The sequence below is a fragment of the Platalea leucorodia genome (assembly GCF_965183815.1).
Source record: "Platalea leucorodia genome assembly, chromosome: 2".
NCBI classification, from domain to species: domain Eukaryota; kingdom Metazoa; phylum Chordata; class Aves; order Pelecaniformes; family Threskiornithidae; genus Platalea; species Platalea leucorodia.
Window position 1 is genome coordinate 22,096,288 of NC_138824.1, and position 25,011 is coordinate 22,121,298.

Here is a 25,011-nt window from a genome sequence, read left to right on the forward strand (position 1 = left end):
ATCCAACCACTTGGTTAAGAGCGATCTACTTAGTGTCTCTTTTGCCAGATTTTGACTGCAGCACTGCAAGCCAGAATAAGGCCTTACAAGGCCCCACCACCTTATTTTTGTATTTTAAGCACGTGTCCTGAAGCAAATAAAAAGGAACTCAAGATCTGATCTACTGGGCTGACCCAGAAGAGTAAATCACATCTCTACAAAGGTAGTAAACAAGCAGCAAGTCTACAGCTTTTTAAAAACAAATAAGCTATATTTCAAAATCCTAATCTAAATTCATTTTTTGTAATGAAAGAGGGCAAAGATTCTGAACCATTTCTAAACACCATAATCAACAGTATTTCTTAAACAAAACTAGAAATATCCAAATAAGTTCTACTACTTACCACAAAGAGAGAACAAATTAACTTAAACATATAAAAGGTCCTTTTGAGCACTCTGCAAAGGCAGAAGCAACAGACAAATTGGCACTTGTGACTGCAGAAACTACAGCTCTCATCACAAGCACAGCTGCTTTTTTCTTTCCCCCTTTTTTTTTTTTAATACAGCACTTCAATTCCACTTACTGGACCTTCAGCAAAACACAGCCAAGGTCTGCTTGATTCGCTTTTGTGGGCTAATAATACTTCCTCCAGATTAGTTCCTTACAGTTGCACATGAAGCATTATTGCTTGGGTTTGTATCTGTTGAAAAGAAGGCTAAAGCCACCTGGAAGGAGATGTGTCTAGGTATGCTTTTTTTTTTTTTTTTTAAAAGAGTACTTGTATTGTTGTCATGCAACCTAGACTCCACTTTGTCATTAGTATTAGATACCTAAAGGAAAAAAAAAAGGTGAAATTTAGTTTGTTTTACCTGTCGTATTTTAAGATTTGTCTCCCCATCAAGGTTAGCTGTCTCAATATAGCACATGGCTTGTGGTTCACTGTAAGGAGCATAAGATTTTCAATATTAAAACTCCGTTCTTGTTGTATACTACTTTTGCACTAAAATGGTCCACAATACAATTCTTCAATACATTGCAGAAGACAAAAATCCATATTCATGGTATATGACCATGAAAGAGCCAGCTAGAAGTACACATTTTAGAGATGTCTTTGGATATGAACACTCTCATACAACAAATTACAGAGAAAGACAAATCTAAATCAGAAGTTTAATAAGAATTAAATAACTCATGATAAACTCAGATGCCTGAAGTGGACCATTTTACATTGCAATGCATAAAATTGCTTCAGATTGCAAGAGCTATAGATAAAATACTAGGTCTTGAACAGTATAAGAAAGAGGATGTGCTTGGATGAAGAAGGTAGTGCTCTCTGCTCGAGTTCCATCTGTGAACTGCACACGCAAAGGTCACAGCCACAAGATTACCTTAAAGTTGAGGGACGTCTGAAGTCACAGCTTATCAGCATTTTTTTTTTTTTTGAGAATCAGAAAAAAGTACAATAAGATTGAAACAGAGGGCTGTGATCTGCATCTTCCAGAGATACTTCTGCTACTAGGGACAAAAAAAATAAATCTTCCTCACTTCTGCCACTAGGGACAAAAAAAATAAGTCTTCCTCACAGAACTGTGAATTTTCAATTAGTCAAGGTCTTATCTACACCTAACATGGAGGAGCTCTGCATAGGTAGCACCTGTGATAAGGAAGGGTACTTTATCATTGATCTTTTCCTAACATGCCCCTTAAGATTTCAAACCTCTGGATGGCACCACCAAAACTGTTTTTCCCATCTGTCTTCTCAGGCTGCTAAGGAATATCAGTCTCCCATCTGGACCCAAACATGTGCTTCTTCAGCATGTCATTTTTCATACTCTTGAGATATTGCTATTTCTTTTCCAAAGTAACCAATTGCTTTAACAGCAAGTGTACTTAATCAGCAGTCAGTAATAAAGGCTCCTTAGGACAAAAATTGTTAAGAACCAGACAGGTACATTTATAACATAGTAATAAGCTAGATTTTTCTCTCCAGAGAATTTTTCTTCAAAAAAGGGTTCAGAGTCTGTTCTTTGTCTCCTCCTATACGGGCAACCTGAATCCAAACCCAAGAAAGCCACACATCAAGTCCAGCTTGTTTCCAATTTTACTTCTGTCACAAACACCTCATCTACCACAACTGAAGTGGTTAACTCAGGAGGGAGGCCTCTTGCAAGACGGTGCCTCTCATTTCCACAGAAATGTGGAAGTGTTTCAATACAAAGTAGTGTTTGGATTCAAATCTTTTTCCTTCATGTAAGTTTATTCTCTATGTAAAATTCATTTGATGTCACCTTTATTCTATGTGGGGGAAAGAGAGTCAAGATTAAAACAACTGTTTATTTCACCTCTGAAAGTCAGCTCAGACACAGAAAATTAGCACATACAAGCAAAAGATCCCACCCCTTCAGAGCATGCAAAGCCTTCTGGTGAACTGAGGACACTTAGTATTATCATTTAAGAGAATCATGGCAATAATACCAATGATAAGGCAGAACTGCCATAGAAATTGCTATTTACTTCAAGCAAAGCTTCTCCCAAATCAACCTACTTTGGGTTAAATTCTCCAGTTATTATGTGATTATCAATGACAGCAGGTTAGTAGAATAAGAACAAAAAGCTGACCCATGCAAGTTAAGAAATAAATCAGAAAGGTTTTGCAGTATAATACTTCTCTATAATACAATACAGAGAAGGTCTCAAGTAGAACAAACATTCCTCAATGCTGAAACAGAAAGTTACTGATGTCAAAGTGTAGCCTAACTAACTGCATATTAAGGTTGACAACTGCTTACTTAAAATTTGGAGTTTATTTTAAAAAAAATACAATATTGTATACCACGGAATGAAAATACCTCTATCTTTGATCATTTGACAGTTCAAAGAGACTGAGCTTCCCCATACAGCTTCCAAAAAACCCAAACCTCCTAGGAATAGCACAGACAAGAAGGATGGAGCAGAAAGTGTAGTAGCTTAGAAAACAAGCTCCCTTAAAAGCTGGGTCATCTAGGAGAACTGTAACCTGGAGACCAGAGCAACCTGCAGTCACTGTTGAAAAGCATGCAGACAGAAGGAAATTATGGAGGAAAGCAAGGTGGCATAAGGTTTGACTATTAGAAAAAAGCATGGTCAAGAACAGGAATGGCACCATTGTCTGTTGTTTAAATCTCTCTAAGTGGACAGTGGTCTTGATTTGGCCTCAGGTTGTTCAACACAATATAGGACCTAGATTAGCAGCCAAGTACCACTCAAATGCTTTTAGGAACTAGCAACCAAGCTTTGTTTGCCAGTACATCGGTATGAACAAGCTGTCCCATACTTCAAAGAAAAATGAGCAGTAGTCAGCATTAACTGTTCCTACCATGCTAGGGCTGGACTATATACGCACTGTATCAAAGACAAGGAGTAAACAAATGAAGCCCAAAAGCTATTTTGCAGGCTAGTTATTAGATACCAGCTGCGCTAGCCTTTTAGAATTACTGTTTGAAAGAGACATCTTTCCTGAGGGGCAGGAAAATATGCTGGAAACTCAGTGGAATTGGAAGAAAACTTAAGCTTCCTTAATTAAATGGAGGGATCCTCAGAAAGCCGTAGAGCAACTGACTGCATGAGGCTTGTGTAACAGACCTTCAGTCTTCCAACAAACTCAACGATACACTTCGTGAATTACAAGTACGTAATACTATGAAGTCTTAAAGAAGCCTTCTTTCTTAAGAACTTATCTACAAAGATACATGTTTCATTGCCTAATAAAGCACTGTTCTGACACTGAAATTTAGATGTGGAGAAGAATTAGTGCCATCTGATGTCTGTTTTTAATAGCAAATACAGAGTTCAGAGTCCTCTGCACCTCAGTTCATCAGACACATCATTTCCACACCCATTCAGGATACCTGGAAGATATAATGATCATGTCTGCTGGAAGATGTTGCCCATTGGTGACCTTCACAATATCTCCTACTGCTACCTGTTGAGTCAGGGGCAGGAGTACAGTAGCATGGAAGAGAAAAACAAACAGTTCGCTTGTCTGGAATGTTAGTTTGTTATTTTCTTTCACCTAGTCAAAAGAACAGCATCATGCACAGAACAGCTAGAGACAGTGCTTCTGAAAGTCAGAGTATCTTTCACTGCAAGTTTAGAAGTATCAAAGCCTTCCCTTTTCTGAATGCAAAGTAAACAATTCTCTATAGAAAAAGCAAATATGTTCAACTGGAAAGTATGAACTTCCATGCATATATTTAGTAAAAACTGCTTTTTTCTATAATCCTCCCATTATCCAAATTTGACTTATTTTTTTCCTTTATTTAACCTACAGAAATGTTTTTTCCTATTAAAAAGTTATCTTTAAACTTTACCTTCCTCAAGTATCACGAGTTTCTCCTATTCCTTCCCCATATTACTAAACTACCCAGTCACTACTGTAATTTTCCCTTAGCCCTGTTTAGATGCACTACTTGTACTAGTCACTAGCAAGGAGTATCGTGTGGATAGATAGCGTCAACCAGTTCTTCCCTGACCTATAGTCACTCCAGATGTGCAAAGTCCTAACTTCTGGAATACTGAAGACCTAAGAGTTTCTGGTACCTTTAATGGGAGCCACACATGCATGGGACTTCCACTCTAAGAAGGACCAAGTAGCACTCTCAAAACAGTAAGCCAGGCTGCTTAGCACCAATGCACTCCTGAGAGTCTGAAGTGGGCTTAAAATATTTTTAACATTAATTTATAAAAACTGAAAACAGATGGCATGTTTGAATTCAGATTCATTAGACTTACTCTGATCCCACTGAAAACAAATTCCCTACCAATGTCAGCACAAAAAAGATCAGAAGTCTGCCTTAAAGTAAACAAGGTGGATAGTACAGAACTGTTACTCCCTAACAATAAATGCAAGCCTGGACAATATGCAGATGCAGACACAGGCCAATTCAAGAAGTGCTTAAGGGTATAAGAAAAGCAGATTCCAGGCTCAGCTTTAAATACCCTTCAATTCAGTGTCCTCACTACAAATAGGACATGGAACAACATAAACAGGCATCAGCATTAGCCATCAGAATCCCTGGCAATCTTTAGTTTCTACTATAGCCTAACACTTCAGCAGGATTGCTTTTAGGTATTTTGAGGTGGGTCTCATTTCCCAGAGGTTTTAAAAGGGTGTACTTTTTCCTCATTTATTAGTTAACAGGGCTAATTTTGTCCTTAAAAAGGCATTAAGAGCCACAATTAGATCAATACATCCTGAGGGATTTCAGCAAGGTCTAGAAATAAAGCTAACCAGGTCCTGGCACAGGGCTTCACAGAACGTGTCCCAAGTGCCTGAGGTAGCAGCAGGGCTTGTGTTCCTTACTTGAGCAAACAGCTTACTAATTAGCCTCAAAACCTAAGAACTTTTTAGCACAGGTAGCAAAACAAGTCTCTGACTTTCATGGGAGGTACAGCATTGCAGTGAAAGTTACTTTTCTAGATGTGGACTGAAAACAAAATACCATTTACACCCTGGAGCATATTAATTGACCAAGCAAAAACACTTACACCAGTTCATTAGCATTTGACAAAAACATGGTACCAAGACTTAAAGATGGGTACTCGGGTGCCTTGCTCAGGGCAATTTTCACTATTGCAACAGAAAGGTTCCCTCCCACCCCAAGTCACAGGGAATTCTCACATAGCATGCATTAACTCTAAGCCTCCAAATTTATTCCAGCAAAAGTAATTCTTAAACACTCTCTTCCATTCCCTCCCATCCTCAATTTTATTTACCTCTTTCCACATAATGTTCTGCCACATCCCATTTCTCAGAACTGGAAGGAAAGTTTAAAGTTAGGTTAGAATAAATACCCAAGATTTGGACAAATTTCAAAGCAACTGTATCAGCAGTAGCAAACACTGACCAGAATGGGAACTAACACACACATCAGAAAAGTACTTTTCAGAAGCTGGGACCACACTTTTGTCCACAGCTGTAGGCATGTGCATCCAAGAAAGAGGAAGAATCTGCCCTTAGTATTTAAATCATTTTTACCACCTGCTAGACAACAGTTGGTGGCCTGATTTCTTCTTGGCATCATTTCGTACTAACGCACAGATGGGCAGTGTTGTTACTTGTTTGGAAAGTGACCTTCCTTAAAACAAAGGGCATTATTGCCCACTGTCAATCAATACAAGGAAGCATCTTTATCCTATGTATGACTTAACCACAGAATTTTAACTTCTCACTCTTCTCCTCACGTTTTATTCATTATGTTTTGACTCTGACACATCCAACCTCACTACCATATAAATTGCCCTTATAGGGTTGAGGCTTAATTATCAAGCAGGCTCAAAGTCATACTGAAAAGCAAAGATCAGCTTTGACAGAAGGAGAATCCTAAATGCTGAAGTTCACATTGAAACAAAAAAGGAAACAAGGTACTGAAACAGGCCTTGGCTTCTGTAGTGCCCAAGTCCTATATGCTGTCTTAACACACTTATTGGTCATCTACTCTGGAACATGATTTTCCACTCAAGTAGTTCCTCTAGATGCTTCTACACATACTTAATACTACCCTAGCCTAAACAGCAAGATCAAAAATTTATGCCTAATCATTGCTGAGCAACCAAATCCAGTCCACATCTGAGCACACCAAGTACACCTAAACAAACTCAAACCCTTCGCTGAAAGCAGCTGTAGCCAGTTTTTAAAGATGTTCAAAAAATGTAGTGTGCAACAGACAAAAGTTGAAGAGGCCAGCCCCCTACTTCGAATAAGTTTTCTCCTCAGTTCTATGCAATTCACATATGTAGCTCATTTGAAAATCATACCAAATTCCCAGAAGATACAATTCTGCTGAATACAGCCTCAGCTGTCCTACTCAGGTTAGGGCACTCCCCTAACAGGAATGCAAGATTTGTCAGACCAGATCAAGAACAAGAAACCCACCTCTTGATTCCTGTCCGCAGGCCACACACCTTGGAGCCCTGAATCCTGACATCTAATATTATAGTGGATGGGCCACAGTAAAATAAACTATTTAACAAAAAATGGGTGGGCAGCAACAGAAGCACTGCTAGCAATGCATCTAAACTGCTGAGCTTCCACCCAAACAAGTATATGCAGTTTAGGGGAAGAACAGTTTTGTTGCACCCCTTCCTTCCCTCTTCTAAGCTGTGCTTGGTTTGAGCTCTGCTTACTTCAGAACACAGGAGAAGGCCTGAGCCCAGAATCTCAAGTGAAAAAGCCATGCATCTGCAGCCTTGACTGAAAACCCAAACCCTCAGAGAGGAATTGCAACACTGAGCATTTCCTATACCTTGCTTTAAACAGCTCCCTGTTCCACCAGAAAGTTTGGGAGATGTTTCAGCAAACAGTTCACATTGTTGTATGTTCACATGCAATGAAGACATTTCATAGCTTCAAATGCCATGAACTTGGTCTTGTAGACAATTTACTGAAGAAAACAATTTAGCTTTCATGCTTACTGAAATAAATTTAACTAATAAAGTTAATTAGTCAAGCAAGTTACTGAAGTAACTATTTTTTTTTAAACTCAAACGCCCACAATCTAAAGAGAAAAGCTTCAATCAGACATAAAACAGTTCAGAAATTCTGGGGTTGCAATTTTTCACCTTCTACTCTGCTTAACCCAGTTTTAGCGGAGTACTCCAAAAGACAGAAAAGACCATCTTCTCTAGAATATTTATAGAACAGCAAAATTGGTTAACTGACAATGAACTGTCAAAAGGTATTTGGTTAAAGTAATGAAGAACAAATACCTAAAAAGACTGCTCTACTCAAAAACAGAGGTTCAATAAAAAACCCATCTACAACTTTCTAACATTAAAAAGAGTGTACTGATTATCTAGATCTAGGACTTAAGGCTGTCACTCACACCTAGGCCTGTAAGGCCATTTGAAGTGCTGCTCCTGAAGGACAAGCATTTCCCATCAGTCTTGTACAATACTTTGCTAGCCCTCTGCTTGTCTACTATGCGAGGGCATCCCATACAGTATTAAATGCTCATGGCTTATTCTATAATTTGACAATGAGAGGATCAATACATAAGAAGAGTTATTACTGAGCTCTCTACATCTATGCAATACGCTGCTCAGGAGCTTCACTTGGGATAACATTTGTTCTGGTGTCTAGGTTCGATGTCATCTCCATATACAACCATGTGAAGCCATCCAAGACGTGAAACACAGGCTCAGAGCCTAACACACTCCAGCTCCTAATGGAGATGTACAGTGCTCACCTGGAGCAGAACGTTGAGTTTAGTTTCCTCCAAAGTGAATTTAATTTCTACATACCAAAGCCACTCCACTAAACAAACCAATCTTTTCAATGGGAAATTTAACACAGGAAACTTGCTTTTAAGATACACTACTGCTCAAAAAACTAAACATGAAGATAAATGCAAAGCCTACACAAATGTTACTGAAGCAAGCATCTGCTCCTTGCAGTCAGTGTACTTCAGAACATAGCTAAGCAGCCAGTAGATGTCCACTTTTGAGTGAGTTGAACTGCTCTCTGTACTGATTGCATTGACTAGACCTCACTCAGCTATAAGAGGAACCTAAAGGCACATACAGAACCTAAATTTAGTTCATTTTAATCCCACTTCGAACACAAATGAGCTTTTCATTCTCATAATACAAATCTCAAGAATAAGCCTCTAGCCTCCCTCTCAAGAAATGAGGATATATAGTTTTAAGTATCATTTTGAAAATTGTATTTAGAGTATTCAAATGTAAAAAATAAAACTTGAACTAAAATAATTTTTCAAGTGCTAAGTTCCACTTAGCTCCATAAGAATACCTTGTGTTCTTTACGGTTGTCTCTCCACAATTACTGTGATAAAATTCCCTTGAAGCGTTTATTGGCACATGTTCTCTAACTACAAATGAATTAGAACTGCCTATGTGACCTTTGAAAGAGCAGTCCTTCATATTACCTACAACAAGGCCTGTTGTGCTACAGTCAGTTAATTGCCGATTTCTCATGACTAATAAATATAGCGTTCTTGCACTTATAACATCTTCCCAGATTCCTATTGAGAAATTACCTTGAAGAACTGGTAAAGCAATGCTTTTTAATTTTCATTACTATACAATCTCAATGATCACCTTAACTTCAAGCATAAAGGAAAAACAACTCACTGAAAATAGTCCTGCAAGCATTTTACCTGTTAACTGAAGCATGGAGTTAGCAAGTTGTTCAGTTGCCCAGGTTCCTTTAAGCATTTCTCTAGCTTCTTGACACTTAAGCTAAATGTGTTTGGGAGGAAGGGGCTCTACTCAAAGGTCAAGTCCCTGTGTTCTCCATTTCATCTGCAGACCTGGAGGAGGAGCAGCGAGGGAGCTGTCCAACACAGGAACACGGAGATCCCGTGACTGCAGCACAGACTGACCAGAGGGCAGCCATCAATAAACTCTTTGTATTTTCTGCACAGGTTTTCAATTAAGGGAGATGAAGAAAACAAAAATGATGTCTTCAGGTATTCAGTGCCAAGTAGTGTCAAAACATGTAGATGTTCAGAGGTTACCAGTGTTAAATTCGCTTTCAGTGACACTTCAGGAAAGCAAATCCACAAAATCCCCAGAGCTCTTCCTGTATGTTAAAGGCAGCAGCATTTACAAAAATGACTTAAAATTCCTTTGACACCAACTTTTACTGTTTCAAGGCTTTGTTGGGGTTTTTTTGTTTGGTTGGTTTGTTTTTTGGGGGGGAGGAGTGTTGTTTTGGTTTTTTGTTGTGGGTGTTTTGTGTTTGGTTCCCCCCCCCCCCCCCCCAAAAAAAAAAAAAAGAATTAGGATAGAGTTTGGCAGGGGAGAAAATTGCTTGGTTTTCTTGGAGGAGCTGAGAACTGTATAACTTTGGACAACCTTGAAATTACACAAGCTTTAAATTCTAATAGTCCCCCCCATGCCTCACTCCTACATGTCACACTATCAGCATCAGTTTGAAACATTTAAAAGTAAAATCCTAACATACCAGTAACTACCTAGTCCAAAAAGACATGCATTCCCCACCATCATGACTGTTTAAGCAACAGAATTGTTCAAAAAGTGTTCTGGTATTCACTATTTGCACTTTAAATATTTAACTTAAAGACTGGTTAGTCTTACCTATTGTTTTCTTTTTATTCACTGCACTGTCTGCCTTATGCCTTTTCTGCAAAGAAACAAGACATTTCATTACACCTCATTACAGATTCCAAAACCAGTAGAGCTAGAAACATAAGAAATGGCAAGACGATACATTAGTTCATTTTTGCCTTTATGTTATATTTTTTAAAAAGCCACACAGATCATCTAAATCCAAATGGTTTGTAAAAGAATATAATTTAATCTTAAAGTGAGAGTCCCCATGTTGGAAGTCAGGCTCAAGCCTGGATCAACAGCAAAAAAACCCTAAGTCTCCAAAACTGGTTTTTGGAAGAAAAACAAGAGGAACAATATGAAACAGAGTATTTAGATGGCAGCTGCACTATACATTCTACGTGCTGTTTTAGACCGATTTCTAAATTATTCATCAGAACTTTGCAAAGCAGAGAGACCTCTATTATAAACTGTATCTAAGTAAGTTAGTGCAGATTTTCCCCAAAACAGTCTGCTCTATGCTAAAGTTGCTTCCCTGCCCCGCCTCCCCCCCCCCCCCCCCCCCCCCCCCATTTTCAATACCAACTAAAAAAGCCACATCTGTCAGGACTCTACAGTGTCCTTCTAGCCAGGCCATTCTAATAAAAGCATGAAAAAACAAGTTTGAAGAGGTAGAAGCAAGTGTCCTGACCTCTATCATTTCCTTATTCACCATCTATAATGAAAATGCTTAGTTCATCTTGGTGTGCTACAGAAATTCTAGTCAAGTTCAGAGCTTTGAAAGTCAAGAGGGTATTTTGCTGCCTTTAAGCAGTGACTCAATAGACTTCAGAGATGCATAGCTTTGTGGCATTTTGTGGCTTTTTTTAAACAGTATCTTTAGCACACCCTTCCCCATAATTATACTCACATAGTCTTCTATGATTTCTTTGATGCCAGCAACTGTTAAAATAAATAGCAATGGCACCAAGGTGGTATATCTTCCTGTTGGAGACACATCTGGAATTTGCTGTGAACAAAGGAAGAAGAGATACTCATTTTACATTCGTATTTAAAATTAGTTTCTAGTGAATTTAGAACTTTATGCAAAGCTCTCAGAAGAGAGAGCACAGAGCTTTCTGATTTGTGCCTGACTGACATCTAATTTCAGTGGGCAAAGTAGCCTAAGCTCTCAGCAGATTTGAAGAAACTACTACCATAAAGTACAAAGATAAAGCTGTTGTACATGTCTTTTATTCTATTTCTCCTCTTCACAAGAAAAGCATTCAACTGATGTAATTCAACGGGAAGCAGTGATAATCCGGACTATCTACACAGTCAGAAGTTTCACAAGAATTCACAAATACTCTTCTCAGTATGGTCAATAGCTCCATGTTTTACAATACTACTTGCTTCTACTTATTAAGAATAGAAATAGCTTGATTTTACAAACTACATTGGAAAAAGTCGAAGTTGCCTTCTAATTTCAAACTACAGACGTCATTAATATTATACTAAAATACAGCTAAGAATTTCTTTGCAGTTAAGCATAACAACTGAAACAACTTTTACTGCATTACAATTTAATTTTATCATCAAGGCAGATCAATAAAACAATACCTGCAGTAAGGCAATGAAGAGGAAGAAAGCATTTGCAGCTTTTCTGATCTGCTCATACAGGAATCGAGGTAGAAATGTCACCACGCTGTACTTGGCCGTGCTGCAGGTTAGAAAATTTTTGGTTTAATACTTCATTGGAAAAAATCATATAGGAATTATGACCAAAATGTTTCCACTAGGCTTCTAAAAGCCAATGTTAGAAAGATCACAGAGTAAAGACAAATAAAGAGCATGGAGGAACTTGCCTGTGTCTGAGGAAGAGCTGTACAGAACAAAAGAGGTATCACACAGGCCCAGATGGCTGACAGTCCCACTTTAATCACTGGTACCTTTATTACTGGATAAACAACCAGATAATTTACTAGCTGTCCAAACTTCAGCACCATAAACAGGGTTTCAGGGGTTTGTTTGGTTGGTTTTTTTACCTTTTACCTCAGTTCCAAGCACCTGATCAGGTGCTAACCCCTTATTAAAACATGGATTTAAGTGCTGGGGGGAAGCAGTGTTGAACATAGAAGTTCAAAATTCTACAGTGCTACTTTTAAAATGCCTCATTTCCAAGTTCAAAACCACTCTATACTCAGTTATGAATAATCCTCCAGCACAACAATGCACACTTTTTCGTATTAATCTTTCCTGGCTATTTTCCCTGAGTAGTTATATCACTATTTCTTCTACCTTAAAACAAAAAGTATACTGCACTAACTAGTCTCAACAATGTGTGTAATTTCTTGTCTTCCTCACATCGAACCCATGATGCGCACAAGTACAACTTCAGGAAAAAAGCATCCAATATGACAAGAAGATTTAACCATTCAATTTTTAAGTTAGTTCTATAAGCCACACCCATGTTGTCAAGTTACCAAAAACAACTTAAAAGACAGATTAAGACTCTTACATGCAAATCCTTACTCTCTGAACACATTAGTTATAACCCAGCCGTCTATATGCCTTCTTGAGATAGGTTCCACAGCATGATGAGTCTCCTTGCACTGTCTGAGCTGTATCAGACTATCTAGCAGCATGTAGTGTTCCATTACACAAGGAAAAAAAAATATTTTTAGAGTATGAAGAGCAGCTCTGCTTTACTTTCCCCCATCAAATTAGCACAGCACCTTCCCACACTGTTAACTACTGGGCATGAGTTGAAGCTTTAAGAGCCAAGTGCTTACAGCTGTAGTTCAGGTGTCTCCCCCCAGACACCCAGTGTAAGCCCTGCAAGAGCCAGACAACCTCTGACAGGAGTTTTTGTTTGTGTTTTGGGGTACCATTTTGTTTGGGTTTTTTGTTGTTGTTGGTTTAGTTTGGGGTTTTTTTTTGTTTGTTTGTTTGTTTTAAGGCAGCTTACATTTCCAAGGAACTGAGAACCCTAAGATACTCCCTTCAAGAAAGAAAATTGCTCACTGAACCACTAACACCACCATTCCTCAAGCACATGCAAGATGCTATTTTATTGACATTTCCTCTTAAGTGTCAAGAGCACCTTCCCATTCAGGCTGGGCCTCTATGAGAAATGCTTTTCTTATTCTCTCCCACCAATAAGCCTTCCAGATCAATCGAAATCCATGGTATTACTATTCTCAAATCATGAAGGGCTAGTATAATCACATGCTTTATCTACATGATCTGCCTTTCACAACTGACTGCTATGGATAAAACTCTTACTACAAGCTTGACCCACAGGCAATTAAGTTCAGTAGAGTTCTCTTATCTTTGTACGTACAAGGTTAGAGGACAGCGTTCTGCAAGACCATTTATTTGCTTTAACCATTTTCTTCTCCCTCTTTTCTTCCCCATCCCCATTTAATAATATACTGCATCTTCCAGAATCAAACAGTGACAAGGGACAACATGGCACAGCTTGTTGTATGAAGCTCTATTTTGGACACTAGAGTAGAATCAGTGGAGCAAGTTAAACAAAACGATCAATTAAAAAACAATTAAGATCCCGTCTTATTAGACTGTGGTAGTTATATTTCAATTTCACCTAGTTTCCTATTCAAGCAATTACAAACCCCTACCAGGTTTGATGCAAATCAGTTATTACTTCAACTGGATCTCTAAAAAAAAGGCAGCTTGACAGCATTTCTAGCATTACAGCCTATAGACTTCCTATTGCTACTACTGCTCAGCAGAATTATGTATTACAGTACTCAACATGATATTTTACAGCCATTGCAGGTGGTAACACTTCAACATAAATTACACCAACTAAGCCAACTGAGTGAAAACATGCATCTGGGTTAACAGCATGTAATGTAGTACACTTATTGCACAAATGAAGAAAAATTATTTCTTTGAAATGCTCTTAGTTTCTTTAACTGTAAGTATTTTTTTTTTGTTTTAAGCCACACTGGCTTGGTCCCACATGTAATAACCTTCCTATAATCCAGAACATAATTAAACATATATGTCTCAGAAGTACCTTGTGACTTTAAAAATATGGGTTAACCAAGTTACTAGTTTAGAGCTACCCTACAAGCGAATTCCCCAAGCAATACTAATTAGAAATCAAAACTTAGCAGATTTTTATATCAAAATAGTATTCCCCTGGATATCACATTGCTAAGATTATATTAGAGCAAGAATTTGTCTGATGGCATCAAGCAGAAACATCTATTAAACAACATTCTACCATTTACCACCTTCACAGCTAACTAGTGCAAATAATATTCTTACTCTAATGATAGAGTTAATGCCAACACAATAAGGCTCTTCTGAATGAGCCTTAGAAATATTAAATCACTCCATCCATTGCTTAAGTAACAAGACAGATGCCTACAGAAAATAGGTACAGTTCTAATTAGAAAGGAGCACATTCAGCTGTTACCATGCAGAGCCAGAACCGCAACGATGTGTATGTATAAAAAGAAGGTGCATGTTATGATCCAAAAAGAAAGCTTCTTATCAAAAGCTAACTAATACTCTAAGCTGGGCAGGAGTATTTGATTAATTTGGCTCTGAAGAACAGCTCTCTAAAGGACAAATACAGTACTTACAAATTAAAAAAGCTTTGTGCTCCCTCCCAACAGACAGATGCATTGTAGATGACTTCAGGATAATCAAAGCTCAGAAAGAAGTTAAAATCTGCAGGTGAACAGGTAGAAAATTCAGGCAGCTCATCCATAGCACAATTTTGGTCACCAAACATAAATATCTGCAAAGGTTAGCCCTCTGAACAGCCCAAATCAGAGCCATCTTATCTTCAAAGAAGTGCCTGGTACCCAACTCCAAGAGCACCAGGTCTGCAGCTCACGGAACAGGTTGGGGCAGGGGGAGGAGGGGAGCATATGCAGGAAACCAAATGACAAACCGGCTTTTCCTAACACAACAGCTGTTAACTATGCAACCCTTGCTTAACTACACAAATTTGATGTTTAAACAGGTGTGCAAACATTAGAAAAGATCTATCTCCTCTGTATCTGCAACTTAATTCATGTAAGTCATGTTTCAAGTTACACCACTGGGCAAGTCAGGAGAAATGCTACCAAACTCTGTTAAATAAATGAGTTTGGATACACATCAGTACAGCTGAAAGAGTCTGGCCTCACTGTTTCTAGGGCAGTGCAGGGATTTTTCTGAATGCAACCACTGTATAATTTGAAAAAGGCTAGTGTCATTCACATACCTTAACTCATTACCATGCCACTAAAGAGTACCAAAGATTAGTTATTTTGATAATCAAAGACTAGTTATTTTGATAATACTCACATGAAAAGTAGCAAACAGTAAGCTGAAAAACTCAATAGTAGTTTTGCAGTACAGCTCCCCCATTTGTTAATGTGGAATTTTTGCATGACAACTCCCATAGTTGCCATTTTCCCTGTTTCCCCAAAAGTTTTCAAAGTCAAGATTTACTCTATTGAATCATCTGTGAAGAGGCACAGGCTGCCAGGAATAGAGGCAGTGAGGTTACTTCCTCGAGAAGCATATGTGTGCTGCCAATGTTCAGCTGAATGCAGCTCTACATTTTCCCAGTCTATTTAAGCACTTCCACACCTTCCTTGACAATTGAGATTGACAACTCAGACCAACTTCACCTTCAAACCAATCATGATGAAGAAACAGGACCTTCTTGAGACACATGTGGTGTCATTTCCAGGATGACAGCACCACAAACTGTCCTTTCCTAGGCAGCTATCCCACAGCTATCCATTCCTCAGTTCACATACTTTAAGTACTCTCAAATCTGAGAGCTGAAGAATGAGAGTTGCTTAATGTTAGTGCTTTTAACACACCAATTTGCAGGAACAATTACTAACAAAGCCAGGCACAGACATCTGAACCACAGCAGAGAGGCTGGGTAATTAAATTGAGTGTTAAGGACCTGAACTCTTCTCTCATCAAGCAGGCTTTGTTTCCATTGACATGTACAAAAGGTCAGATGCCCTGTAACAGAGAAGAAAGGGAAAAATAATGAAAAACCCAATCTGCTTGAATTAAGGGCTCAAATACTATCTTCAGTGGAACTGCACATGCGTGCTAAGGTCCTGCAGGAGCATGACACTTCTTTTAATGGCAAGATTGACATCAGCTTCAGAGGCTCTGCAGCAGCTCTCAAGTACAGAAACAGTATGAACACAAACTACCGCCAGAGAGTCACCACTGCTGCGGGAAGCACAGCAGCAAGCTTTACATATTTCAAGTGATATTTAACTACGTTAACACAGAAACCAACAAGTGATTATTACGCTGGCTACAGAGAAAGCTCATTCATAGGAGTATCTCACCCACAAACAGCACTGCCACACAGAATACTGGCTAGGTTGTTACAAATCCAAGTGTCATGAACAAGCTTTTTAGCAGCTGCATGCTTATGACAGGGAAAGATCACCTACCTCCTTGCAACATATAGAAGATGGTATATTTTGATCATGAAACTTGCTGAAGAAACTCAAAAATCAACTGTTTACAAATTCCTCAAAGAACATACCATGAAGGCTTATAAGGAGCAATTACTTATATGCCTATGCAATGATTATTGGTTGATGGGAAAGTAGGTCCTGAAAAACCAGTGTTGGTTTATTCTAGCAGGCAGCAGTTTGTCTGAACCAGCACAGCCCCCAATCTAAATGAAGAGCTTTGCTCTGTCAGATGAATCCTTGAGACTACAGCTTCTGCAGAGGAAGACTTTAGCCAGTAAGGGTTTCACCACTCTGTATATGGCCTGTACACTTCCATCAGCTACAAAAAGGGCATGTGATGCTTAAATAAATACTCCACAGTTTGAGACTGACTCTGAGCTCAGGTCAGAATAGAGGAGTGCAAAACGAGTTAGACTTGCTCTTGCACTGTAAAAAGTGCATGACTTGAATCCTACAAGATGATACTGCTTAAAGCTGAAATGCCTGGCCAGAGCAAGACAAAGAACCAAGAGCCATCACATTAGAATATCTGTCACCCGTCTCTGGAGCAACCACTGCCCATAGTCCAAGTGCCTGATTTGTTTCCCTCTTTTCCTGCACTCCCCTACAGCTTCTCTGTAGTTCAAGACATTTTACACATACAAGTTCATATATTGTCAAAAAATAAAACAGGTCACAACTTTCTTTAAAGGACATTCTTCTGCCTAGCCACTGAAACATCAAACCCCAAAAGATTTTACCAACAAAGATGCAGCTCAGGCTGCGATCCACCTGGCTGCAGCTCTGTGGGGAGGGACCTGGGGGTCCTGGTGGACAAGCAGCTCAACCCGAGTGAGCAGCGTGCTGCTGCAGCACAAAAAGCCAACAGGATGATGGGCTGCATCAACAAGGGCATCACCAGCAAAGATAAACAAGTTATTATCCCACTCTAGTCAGGCCGCACCTGGAACAGTGATCGGTTTTGGTCCCCGCTACACAAAAAAGATGTGGACAGGCTGGAGAGGATTCAGAGAAGAGCCATAGATGATCAAAGGACTGGGAAGCCTGCCATATGAGGAAAGGCTGAGAGAACTGGGTTTGTCCAGCTTTGAGAAAAGGCAGCTTAGGGGAGACCTTCTCACCATGTTCCAGTATTTAAAGGGTGGCTACAAAGACGATGGAGACTCCCTTTTACAAGGAGTCACACAGAAAAGATGAGGGGTAATGGGTACAAGTTACCCCTGGGGACATTCCCATTGGATACAAGAGGAAAATTTTTCACAGTGAGAACAATGAGCCATTGGAATAATCTCCCCAGGGAAGTGGTGAATTCCCCAACATTGGACACTTTTAAGATTCACCCGGACAGGGTGCTGGGCCATTTTGTCTAGATGATGTTTTGCCAAGAAAGGTTGGATCAGATGATCCTTGAGGTCCCTTCCAACCTGGTATTCTATGATTCTATGTGATTCTACCGAAGTTGTTGCAATACCATAAGAGAGGGATAAATCTGTTGTCCGAAATTATCCACACAGACAGTGAAACTGATTGGGAGTATTCAGATGTATTAATCCATCTCAACTTTGGCAGTTTACAGAAGACTTATGGCAGCTTCAAACTGCAGTGCCCAGTAACTACGGAAACTCTTACCAGTAGGACAGTTTTCATCTCAAGGACCCCATCACATCCCCTCATCCTCGTTAGTGCAAGGATTCCTTCCTTTGCAGGATGGGCTCCCACCAGAAGCAGCTAAAGGCACCACTGCATGTTTGGAAGACTTCTTGCCCTCCTTTGTAACAGGAGGAACTGATCACATCTTAGTATCTCTGAACCCTCTTTTCTCAAATCATATTATTTGGGGAGAAAAAGATTTTTTCATACAGGTTTAAAAGAGTCAGAGCATATCAAGCCAGTCCACAAACTGCCCTGCAGGTCAAGTTCCACCAGAACTTGTTTTCTGTGGGCTAGAATGGTTTGGGTCTGCTGTAACAAGATCCTGAAGCTCTTCTGAAGAAGAGTTTATTTCAAGTTAAATTCAAGACCTCATACACAACCAAATAAAAAAAGAAATAAAAAAAGAGAAGCAGACAAGCTGTCAGCTAGACAAATCAACCACTGATGTTTAAAAGTGTTTTACACATGGGGAAATCTAAATTAGCACAGACATCTCAAATATATTCTTACATCATTATAGTAATGCACATTATTCGTGTTGTGTCCTACACTAAAGCCTAATAAAAAGACAGGCTGATAAGTGCAATATTCACTAACTCTGCTTGCCAGCAGAAGCAACGGTATCTACCCTAATGCAGAAGTTTCATTTCGGGAGCAAGACATTCAGGCTGACAAACCCAGCTTAGCTGAGCTGTCTGTACTTCCTAAAAAGCTGTATGAGCAACAAGCTCATCTTGAAGCATTTCATTTTGGTTGTTGTCTTTGTATAGACTATTGTTAAGACAAAAGTACATGAAAATGCATTATGAACTGTTATCCACTGAAGCATGACAGTCTTATTATTCTAGTTTAATAAGATAAACTCTTAACCATGCAAGGGTTTTTCAGAATTTCTAGCCTACAATATATTGACCCAAATTGCCCCAGTATCAGCAGGACTTCCGCCATAGGTAGGCAGTGAAAGACTAAAAAAAAAAAACACTAATATAATCGATGTTGCCAAATCAAGTATTACTTCCACTAGAAAAGGCCTCCTACAGTAACGCTCATGGCAGTCTCAATACAGAGTAGGCATTAGCACAACTGCTTCTGCTCAGTTTAACCTAAAAACAAGGCCTCGTGGTCGCATTTAATAGAAGTGATAGCATTTTTGCTTCCAAATCCTGTACCCTGGAGGCTTTTCCCAAAGCATGCAAACAGAAAAGGCCTTTCCATTTGTTCTCTATTCATGCAATCCCTACAGAAAGGTAAACAGACAACTCACTATTTTTCAGTAACAAATACATTAGACAAAAACTGTTTAGAAAACAGCACTAAAAGCCCTGTAGGCATGATATTGTTTCAGCATGCTCCAATATTGTCAGGTCATCACTACAGAAATATGCCCTTGCTTTTCAGTAGCCCTGCTGGCAAGTACAACTCAATAAAATAGAGCTGACTGGAACAGTTAGCCTATATATACTACTGTCTAATAAAGCAAGTTTAGTATCACGTTTAGTTACTGTGCAAACCCAAAATAGGCTTCACAATAAACACACAGCATTGATATGAAGATGTCTGAAAAAATATCAAAATAAGTCACATAAGTTAGCTAGCTGTCTAAAAGCCAGATTGCTAACTTCAGTTTTAAAGGCATTATTTAATTCCAAGTGTCACCACAACTTAAGCAGCTATTGTTCTAGTGACAAGCAGGGGGGTGGTAGAAGAAATGAATACTTACACTTGTCTCAAAACTGAACAAATATCTTCACAGTCCACAGAAACTATATGGAAAGCAGTTATTACAGGTCTTGAGCTCTACTTAGAGAACTTAAGAGAATTTTCTTTCAACTTAAGAGAATTTCTTACTCTTCTACTCTTTTCTACAGGCCACCAGGAGTCAGACGGTGAGGTCTGCAGCACTGAGCAGAAGGCTATACACACATCTGTGAACAGCAAGAGACTTCAGAAAGCATGATTTATTGCACATGCCACCTCTAAGTGCTGAAAGACACCTGCTTTGACTCCACCCTCACTCAAACTACACAAAGAATCACTAAACACATTTAGTTTCTTCCTGTTCACATATTTCTCTGGACAGAGATCACCAGCAGGGGAGGAATAAGTAGAAATCCAGAGTCACAAGGCAATACACACTGCTGAATATGGGCCAATATTTATTCAACAAATACATGGGAAAGCAGCTTTGCTTGCATGAAGTCAGACTGCATTTAAACTTTGGCTCCAGTGTCTGAAAGTTGCTTAAATAGTGACTTTACCTAAAAAGAGGAAGAAGACCCAGTTTAATTCCCCTGCTGTGCTGCTACTGCTGTCATATAAAATCCATCATGATGCCAAAAAAAAAAAAACCCAAACCAATTTCAGCATGCCAGAGAGCTCAGCATGCAGCAGGTAGAAGGGCACTAGAATTCTCTCATATCTGGGTTTTTTTTTTTAATCCAGACATTTCATCTAGGCAAAATTCAACCTTTTAACTGTCCAGGGGCTCTGGCCCTAGGAGTAGCCCACTAAGATCAAAGATGCAGCAACTTCAAATACATTAGCATAATCTGGAAACACATCAACACCAGGTATACAATACCAGTTACTTTTAGAGAGTTTTAATGGCTAAAACAATCCTTCTATAGCTGTACCCAAGCCTTTTTCATTGTGATATATTACAGTATCAGCAACAGCTGCACTGTAGGAAAATTAAGTATTTGCTGATTTAGGAGAAGTGTGTAACATTGAGTCTTTCTGTTCAGTTAAGAACAATATCTACCTAGAACTGAAAAGAGTTAGCAGAGGATTAGTTTAATACACGATTACACTCGTACCATTCAGAATATAATACATGCCTTCTTTGAAGAATTCCAAAATGCTTTTCTGCAGTCAGGCAAGTGATCTGTTCACATGACAGCAGAAGAGATTTCCAAATGTAATACAAACACTAGTACAAATGGCCACCATGTCTGAACTCTGCCAAGAACAGAACAGAACACGAGTAGGGGCAGTTTTACCTAAAGAACGAAGGTACACTCCAGTGCAAGAGGAATGCTGGTCTACAGCGTAAGTGCAGATAAAGGCACCTGCACGTAGCAAACTACTATTCCTGTTTTCAACCGCAGATAATAGTGAGCACTACTTGGGATATTCATGTTACAAGGGTCAATACTAATTGGCTATTGATACAAGCAACTCCTGTTTCAGCAGCAGGGACTCATTAAGCATCAGTGAGAACCTCCCCACACATTCAAAAAGCACCAATTTCTCTAAATCACAAGTGGCTTCTACAGTACCTATTTACAAGCCAAGAAAGCAATGCACTCTGCTTTCATTTGCAACATACAGCTGAAATTAAAGAATCTAGACTGTGTCTACAACTTTGTCACCAGCAAGCATCCCGCAGACACTGATAGGACAGTCTGGGACTACAGATACACAACAGCCTGCTTAACACAGGACTCGTGGTGCTACTAGAAGCCATGTCTTCAGTCCTAAATTCCTAGTGGTGGTGCTTCTGCCTTATGAAATGAGGCATTTCTTCTCACCAGTTTGCTTGAGTTTTCAGATCTTGTACAGTTTAAAAGTGAAAACTGAAGGCTTCTTGCTCATTATTTTTTCTAGCAGAATTTAACTTTTGCCTGTATGGAAGAAAATTCTCTGAATAGAGAATTGTCTGGATATCAGAATGCATCTTTTGGGACCTCCCTAGTAGATCAAGCCACCAATTTCTGCCCTCATGAGAACTTTTTCAACAAGACTTCTGGATTCAAGATCCATTAAAAGCATATGACTAGAATTTTGCCCTTCTTGACTGCTGCTTCTGCCCCGACCTCCCCCTCAAGCCACATACCCAGGCTGAAATCGAAGCCCTGATTCAGACATCAGACTCACACGAGGATGTACTACCAGGCCTTCAATACAAGAATATTACATAGAGCAATGGTTACAATGGCAAATGCAATATACTTAAAAAGTTTGGAGACAATTGCAAACGTACTTCCAATTATTTCAGCACTTTTGTACTTCCAGGATCAAAAAACCAGAAGTTCCAACTACTTTTCATTAGTACACATGCAACAAGTAAGGGGCTCAAATCACTTCACTAGTGATATTTACTGCATTCACTGGAAGAAAGTTTCAGTACAGTACTGTTGTACATTCAGTATAAGCCATGTATATCAGAGTCGATTTCTGCATTAATAAGAAACATCAAGGAATTATATTTACATGAAAGCCAGATCTGTAGAACAGTCACACTTTAAGCAAGATAAACCAGTCTTCCACATGCCACTGAGTGTATATTAGGAAAAGTATCCATGCCCATTAGTTTTGTGACCTCAGTATTGACGCAGCATTCAAACCACTATCATCATGCCCCATCTATATCCCTGTGTTTTTACAAGGCAATAGGCAAATTTGTTTTCAAACTATAAGATAAAGACTTTTGAGTCACCTCCCCCACCATTTGGGTAATCACATTATAAATCAAAATTAGCAATAAAGAGCTATGGTTTAAGCTATCAAGCAAACTCAGGTAGCAAACAGAAAAAAAAACCCACCACACATTTCAAGCCAAAACGACACTAGCCAAGCTGGCACTTCTGCTAAACAGTTATTTTCACACTGTGCTGATCTGCTACTTAATGAGTGTACAAACTACCATAATCACTCACACTGAATCAAGCCAACAGCAGAGTTAAAAGTTGGAAACGTTAATGATCCACTACCATCTTGTGTTTCACACCTGAATTAGAAGGAAAAGTCAGTACTTTAACCACAAAGCAAGCTTTTCCCACAGCACGCTGGAAGCAAGGGAAGAAAAATGCTGGCTGGGGTCTCTGTAGAAGCCTGACTCACCCTGTCTGTAGCCAGCAATGTCTTAGGTTTATGAAGGCTGTTAGTAGACTTCAATCCCCAAACGTAGAATGCCTGAGAGTAGATTATAATTATTGCCTTTAAGTGGCATAGAGCCATGTAGAGTGGCTGGCAGTTTTCCGAACATAAGCGTTTCATTTCTTACCGAATGTTAAAGTACAGAAATGCTCCTATTAAACAGATACCTCAAATATGTATGTATCTTGACCAAATCAAAACAGGTACTAGTTAGCTTTCATAAAAGCAAACATATAAAATCCATCAATACCACAGCCACAGCTGTGTTGAACAAGGTAATTATATTTGTTCCATTTTTACATATTGCAAAGCTTCTAAAATGCTTCAGCTGAAAATGGAACATCATTTACCTTCTATTAAAAGGTCCAAAGAGTTACATGTATACGAAGTTTCTCAAACTGAACACAGTTAGGATAAAAGTAGCTTCTAATGCAGGTAGAAGGGACATGTTCCTACAGAAGGAATCACTGCTGCAGCAGTGTAATAAAGAATGGTGACAGCCATACGTACACACATGTAAAGGATCAAGCTAAATCCAGCCTATAACACACAAAGTTTTACAGCACTAGGTTCTGAAATAGTTTGTGACAAAGTTTGAAGAGCACAAAAAAATTCAGCCATTGCTCTACAAGTTCTCAGTCTCACTTATTTACACCAGAAAGCCTGGGGAAAGGAAGAAAAAAGTAAACCAAAACAGAAGAGTTCTTCCTTCTACATCTTCATATTCACACTTTAAGACTTTTGGAAGCGTCGGCGCCTCAACCCCATCTTGCCATCCACTTAACTTTTGCAATAATACTATATACTATTTAGAAGTGGTGTTAGGGAACTACCAATTTTGCTTAACTTGTCCAAAATTGAAAAAAAAAAACCAAAACTGTTACTTATTACGTTTTGCTTTTGCTCCCAAACACACAGGAATTTACTGTTAATAGTGACTCTCCCACCAAAAGTTAAAAAGCTTAAGATGCTTAGAATACCTTAAATGAAAAGCCATACCACTGACCTACCTTCCCCCACCCTCCGCACCTCCATTTCTTGCTGTATCTTGCTTAGTTTTGAGCAAGCTATTCCACACTACCCCTTAATTTGGAAAACCTCCTATGAACATCCACAAATTCCCACTGTTGTTCAGAGAATCCTTGATGACTACCAAAAAAAACAGTCAAAAGTCACATGATTTACAACAAACTGTTTGACTCTCTCCTTCAGTTTAATTTTCCATAAGCCCTTACGCACAAATGCTTATCTGCTTATACAGTGCCTTGTGCTGTGGTACACTGATGCTTCCTATGGAGACAAAAAGTCTACAAATGCAATGGCACTGAGAGATCCAGAAGCTGGATGCAGTAAGAAAGTCCCAGAACAATACAGAACTGCAGTTCCTCAAGAGAAACTCTAATATACATCAGCAAGTGATTAAATAAACCACCACTTGTACTCCACACAAGGCACCCTTACTCAGATATTATGAGCTCAAGTCACCTTTGCCTTTATTCCCACTGGGTTGAAGGAAGAAAGTAATCCAGAAGATGGAGAGAGCACAGCCAAAGCCTGGCACCCTTTTAAAAGTCAAAGGGATAAAAGCTTTCTTACTGAGTAGGAGGAAGCTTTTATAAAGTGAACTTAATTTCCAAATGACACTAAGGAGCTAAGATTCCTCATCAGGTAATGCAAACACCTCTACCTTCCCACTACACAACTTGCCTTTTTTCCTGTCCCTCACACATCAGTATTCCTTGTGACTCAAGTTGCCCTTGTCAGGAGGCAAAGCTGAAAAAAAAACCAAAAAAAACAAAAAAACAAACCAACTTTAGAAACTTTTATAGCTACCAGGAAATGGCTTCCAGACAGCAAGCTGGACACAACAGCTTGCTCAGGTGTTGGTAATAGGGCTATCAGGAACAAGTTCTTAGTGGCAGAGTCACACACTACTTTTTCATAACAGCAAGCCAGATGAGAACA